The sequence below is a fragment of the Equus caballus genome, chromosome 5, assembly GCF_041296265.1.
Source record: "Equus caballus isolate H_3958 breed thoroughbred chromosome 5, TB-T2T, whole genome shotgun sequence".
Lineage (NCBI taxonomy): Eukaryota > Metazoa > Chordata > Mammalia > Perissodactyla > Equidae > Equus > Equus caballus.
Window position 1 is genome coordinate 3422130 of NC_091688.1, and position 6479 is coordinate 3428608.

Genomic DNA, 6479 nt, shown 5'->3' on the forward strand with positions numbered 1-6479 from the left:
TACAAGTTTTGGATTATCTCTTTTTTTTTTTTTTTTAAAGATTTTATTATTTCCTTTTTCTCCCCAAAGCCCCCCGGTACATAGTTGTATATTCTTCGCTGTGGATTCTTCTAGTTGTGGTATGTGGGACGCTGCCTCAGCGTGGTTTGATGAGCAGTGCCATGTCCGTGCCCAGGATTCGAACCAACGAAACACTGGGCCGCCTGCAGCGGAGCGCACAAACTTAACCACTCGGCCACAGGGCCAGCCCCTGGATTATCTCTATTTTTAAGGTACACCAAAATGTACACATGTCAATCTAAATCCGATTAGGAAGTAGAAACTACACAACGATTTAACAGGGGAAGTCTATCATAAAGAATTATTAAACTGTGATAAAAGAGTAACTATAAGATATAAGAAAACTCTATCTGGTACCCCAGGGCTGAGGGAAGTTACTCAAGGAAGGACAAACTTTAAAGGGGTCCCTTCCCAAGGCGGGGATTTAGACCTCATTGGAAAAGGTGTAATTGCAACCCCTTAGATGCCAGAGAACCAGCCCTGGTGGCTTAGTGGTTAAAATCTGGAGCTCACACCACAGGGGCCCGGGTTCGTTCCCATTAAGGGAACCACACCACCCATCTGTTGGTTGTCATACTGTGGTGGCTGTGTGTTACTGCCATGATGAAAGCTATGTCACTGGTAGTTCATACCAGAAGGGTCACCCGTGGTGGATGGCTTTCAGTGGAGCTTCCGGACTAGTAAGAAGGCTCAAAAAATTGGCCATGAGAACAGCAGTGAAGCATAGTCTTATATAGGGCCAGAGAAGGTGAGAGGATGGTGCAAAAAGACGAGGCAGGTTCTCCTCTGCTGTCCACAGGGTTGCTGGGAGCTGGAATTGACTCAACAGCACTAACAACAAAGATGCCAGAGATGTTCACTAGTTGCCTGGACCAGATCTGGTCTGCAAAAACCCACCCTCCAGAATGTAGGCAGAGCATAAGTGAGCTGCAGCTGGCCACTACACAGGTAGGCCTGCAGCTGGCATAGGGGCACTGGAGCATTCGGTGTCTGTGAGGTGAATTGCAGATGGTGGCCAGGAGCGAAGGTGTGCAGAGTGATGGGGAATCCATTGGCGAGCCTACAAGGCAGAGATAGCATGCAGGCAAGCTGGTGGCCAGGCGTAAGGGCATGCAGGCAGAGTGCTGCTGTGGCAAAAGGCCCGGAATAGTTCCCCTGTCAGGAGAACCACAGGAAGGTGATGGCCAGGCCAGTTCAGAGCTGCAAGGTTGCTGTGGGACTCTGTGTTCGGGGCACACGGCTGAGGCAGAGTGCCGTTGGATATCCTCACTGTCACACAGCTAAGCCTCTGTGAAGCAGCGGGAAACAGCAGGAGAGTTCCTCCTTCCTGCAATGAGCCTCCAGCGCCCTCTATTGGGAAAGCTTACCACCATGCTCACTGCAAAGGAGAAATGCTGACAGGAACTCTGTCCATTATTCCTGGGCTGTAGGAAATGGTGAATTTGGAGCCAAAGGGCAACACACTGATAACTGGCATAGTATGTATAACTTAAAGTTGCTAAAATAAAAATCGATGTCAAAACCACTCAAGGATTGCTTAGAGTTAGATCTATGGCAGAGGAAATGCTGGAAGAGTAGCAGAAAATTTATTAAAATTGTAGGTTTATATAGTAATTTTGTTTTAGTTTATTTTCAGTCAAGGAAAAAAATGGGAAATGCAATGATTATACATTTCCTATTAGTTGATAAAACAAGACATAGCTCTGAAATAAGACCTTATTTACTCTTATTAAAAGATATAATATTAAAGTAGAAAATTAAAATTTTTCCATGGGTTATTTTATAAGAAAGAGAGAATAATGCTGTCACCAATTGCAAAGCTATTCTTCTAATAGATAAATTTATCAGCCTTTTACAAGGACTGAGTTGATCTATTAAAACATAATGTTTTAATAAATTTTGCATGTTTTTGCAAGGAGTTAAGCTACTGGCATCCAAACGCATAGCTACAAAGGCTCTATTTTGAAGCAAAGATAGACCGTGGAGTACCTAGAGCAAAAAAAGAATAGCGTCTCTGTTAGACAAGTGGTTCCCCAATTTGTTGCATATAAGAGTCACCTGGGACATTTAAAAAATAAGCCAGATCCTTGAAGCCTTACCAGATGTATTTCATTAGGGGACAGGGCCTGGGGATCTGCGTTTTTAACAAACACAAGGCATTTTTTGGGAACTGCCTCACCCAACGTTGCAATCTCTCCCTAGGGGCAGCCTATTCTGTTGATAGGTACATACAGTAGCTCCAAGGCCCACCTCCCTGGACTCAGTCGGGGAGATCTCTGTAGGGTGATCCCAGCTTTAGCATGCCCTGTGGATCTGCTGAAGCTTCTGATGCAACTGCTTCCCAGTTCAGCTTTTCCCTCTGCCCAGTCCTGCTCCCCTCGTTCCCTTATGGGTGTTTTTCCTGAAAGGATTCCTCAGTGAACCACCTGAATGCAAACCTCCATCGCAGAGTCTCTTTCCCAGGGAAGCTAACCTATGAAATGCTCACTGAGCATTTGTATTTCTTGTTTTTTGATTTACTTGTTCTCTGCTCGTTTTTATTTGATGGTTATATTTATTGAATTTGTAAAGAAGTCTTTTATATTTTGGACATTAAATCTTAGTTGTCATATATGTTTTAACTATTTTTAATAGCTTTTTGTTATGATACTGGCTCAACACAAGGTTGACATAAGGGAAGCAATATTGTAGAAAAGAAACCATATTGTAACTTTGAATAACCTCTGATTAACTAACCCAGACATGCTCTGTAGATTTTCTTGCCCCTCCCAGCTGCTATAAGTTGATAACTTTGTTCTTTTGAGTTCCTTAGGAATGTGTTGGCCCCAGGCAGAGAGTCTATGCTGATGGCCAGCATCAATGACAACCGAAAAATAGAGTATAGGGCATTGCTCTGTTCTCTGATGCGTATCCAGTAAAACAAAAGACTATCAGGATCTAAGACCAGACATCTACCCCTACTTGGAGATCAGATGGAGGCCCCCCTGGGATTAGATCTATTTTTCAGGGACTGTTAAAATTTGGGTTGTCGATACTTCTTATCCTTCTGGTCAGACACTTGATTATAAAATGTGCCTTTTGATGTTGTCCCAAAACTGTTGAGCAAGGTACAAAATTCTAATAATGCAAAATGTCAACCTGAAGCTGGAAAGAAGAGAATATTTCCAAATGGATGCTAAACAGCTTCATTCCTCTAACCCAGATCTATGCCCCAATTCAGCAGGAAGTAGCCAGATCACTCATCACCCTGAATCCCTCAAGAATGAAGAATGACCAAAGAATAGGAGGGATTGAAACCAGTCAATAGTTAGCCATTGATGATTAAGTAGCTAGCAACTAAAGTTTTTTTCCTTTTTGCAATTACTGATTATAGCTTTTGGCTGTTTAACCCACCCTTGTTAACTGTGCTGCTTAGGCAATGTGCTGTCTGACTCTCACTAGGTTCCTATTGATAACATCTCCCTGGAGCCTGGGTCACCATGGTAATGGGCGTGTGAGCTGTTTTTCAGGAATTAGAACTCCATTGTCCACTTCAGGCTGGTTGAGACCACCAGCCCATCAACTGGGCCCACACAGATGTCTGATAGGCGACCTTTTGATGTCAAGAGGCTAAAAACTCCACCATCAGATCATACTAATGCTGCCATTTTGTGAACATGGGTCCTAAGAAGAGGCATGGAGTCTGACTACGCTTGTGCAGGTCATCAATTACCTCACCTCTCTTCACCTCCCATCACCTCTCTCCACATTTCAGACCACCTTGCCCCCCACCCCATAAATATCCCTGAGTCCCCATTTTTGAGGAAGTGGATTTGAGACTCATGCTCTTGCTTCCTTGCATGGCTGCCTTGTGATTAAACCCTCTCTCTGCTGCAATCTCGTCATCTCTGTATTTGGCTTTCTGGGTGGCGGGCAAAACAAACCTGGTGCTGTAACAATTATCCCTTCTATTTACTTAACAGTGTTTGATATATGAGTGATGTAAAAAGTTATATTCAAATTAAACCTTTTTCCCTTTAATTGTTTCCAGCTTTGATGTAATGCTTAAAAGCATTATACCCCCAAAGTATATGACTCTCCATGGACGTTAAGAGTCTCCCAAGGGACTTACTGAAAAACAGAAAATCAGTAGGTAAAAGCAAATCCTCAAGGATTGCCTAGTATGAGATCCACGGAGGAGGAAGTGCCAGAAGGGTAGACAGTGAAGGAAAGGACAAAAGGGACGCAGTGAGAATCAGTGGAGCAGACAGGGGCTGCCCCTCCCTGCTTCTGAAGTTTTGTTATAAAGAAGATATTGGAAATCTCATCAGCAAATGCATAACTACCCTTGATGCGGGGTCGATGAGCCGAGGAGTCGAAAGAAAGATTTCTTAGACTCTCAAGATCTGGCAGTAGTGCTCTTTTATTTAGAGAATAGAGATAGAGTAGCATGGGGACAGGACCCATGGGCAGTCAGAGCTTCTGCTGCTGCCGCTTCTGCTGCCCCCGCTGGCATGGGGACAGAGCCCATGGGCAGGCAGAGCTGGTGCGTGGGGACAGGACCCACGGGCAGTCAGAGCTCCTGCTGCTGCCCCGAACTGAGGGTTAGGGCCAAATTTAAGGCATAGGTATGTGAGTTATCTCTTTATTAGTGCCCGTTTGTTCTGGCCATTTGGCGGTCCCACAACTTTTAGATAAGAATCAAACCGGATTGAGTAAATGGCAGAAGTCACCGCTTGAATTTTATCCTCGGTTAAAGATAAAAGGAGGATTTGTCGGGGGGAGGGTCAATTACATGAGGTTGTCAGACAGTTTCCAGAGATAAGGCTATCCCCCCTTCCTCCTGGCTCAGAGAGGGAGGCATCTTCACAGATAGAGGTTTCCCTTAGAAATGTAAATGTTTTCCCAACAAGGGGCAAACAAAATGGAGATTTCCTTTACAAATGCAATTGTCAAAGGGCAAACAAATTCCACTCCTTGGAGCCTGCTTCTTATCTGTAGTTTTAAAAGTAACCAGCCTAAAAATCCTCATCATAAACTGTTTTAAAAGTAACCAGCCTAAAAATCCTCATCATAAACTGTTTTAAAAGTAACCAGCCTAAAAATCCTCATCATAAACCGTTTTAAAATTAAGCAGCCTAAAAATCCCCATCACCCTCACTTTTGAATTGCAAAGCCCTGAGAGGATCCGACTCCAGCAAGAGGGCACTTACAGTCAGAACACCTTTGCTACGGTTAATATTTGAGGAAACATATTTAATGATAAAATATGCATCATGCTTTAATTGCCAGCAATGGCTTTGATTTTAGAGCACAATTGATACGCCTATGTGCTTGGTGGTAATCAAGTCTCACTTCTGAATCCAAGTCTTTCAAGTGTGTCTGGAAACTGAAAACAGTTTAGATAGACGTGTTATGACTCAGCATGTGGGAAACTATGGCTCAGTACTGTAGTATATCTTATCTAATCCAGCTGCTCAGTTTCTATCCACTTGCAAAATATATCTCTAGTTTACCCCAGAAAGACTCCAGTCCCCAGTCTGTCCCAATTTCCTCTTACAGGACATATTTCCTCATGCCTTATGCCATCACTGCCCTATTACCTTTTTTCAAATATCACTACTCTCCTGATGTGTGGTGACCTTTCCCTTTCTGTTATTTATAGTGCTGGGGTTCGGGGCAAGCCACCCAAGATGCATCACTCTGGCATGCGGATTATTTCGAGCTGAAGACAATAAAGACTCAGAAGACTCAGGAAGAACATTTGACCTTCCCCCAGATTGCCCAAAAGAATTTAACATAGAAGGCTTGATCCAAGAAGGAGTTAACATCATATGCTAGCTATAGTATAATGTAAAATAGGTGTGATAGAAAGGCACCAACAAGGCCATTTTTGGCCCAGCAAAACTTGCTTAACAAACATTTGCATTTCCATCTCCATGTAAATTGTCTTCCTCCCCTCTGAAATCCCAAACCACCACCCCCAACATCTCCTTTGCCTTTTGCTGAAGATAATATTTGAGCTGGCAGCTCAGCCATTTTGTGGAGTTGCTCAGTTTTCCTGAGTTTCTCCCTTGTATACATGGTATAAAGCTTTGTTTGCTTTTCTCCTGTTATTCTCTCTCATGTGAATTCTCAGTTCTGAATTCTTAGTGAATCAATTCTTAGGCCAGCCAGAAGGACCTAGAGAGGGTAAAGGAATTCCCTTCCTCTCCTAGAATAGTTTTACAAAATAAGAATGCATCCCTAATTACAACCTTAGTGTTGACTTTTTTCTTTTTATAAATATATATTATATTGTGTCTGATTTCTTTTGCTCATCTTCCTGAGATTTATTCATGTTATACGTAGCTTGAGTTAATTCATTTTCATTGCTATACGTTATTCCATTGTGTGAGCATACTACACTTTATTTATTCATTTTATTAGGGGTAGAATTT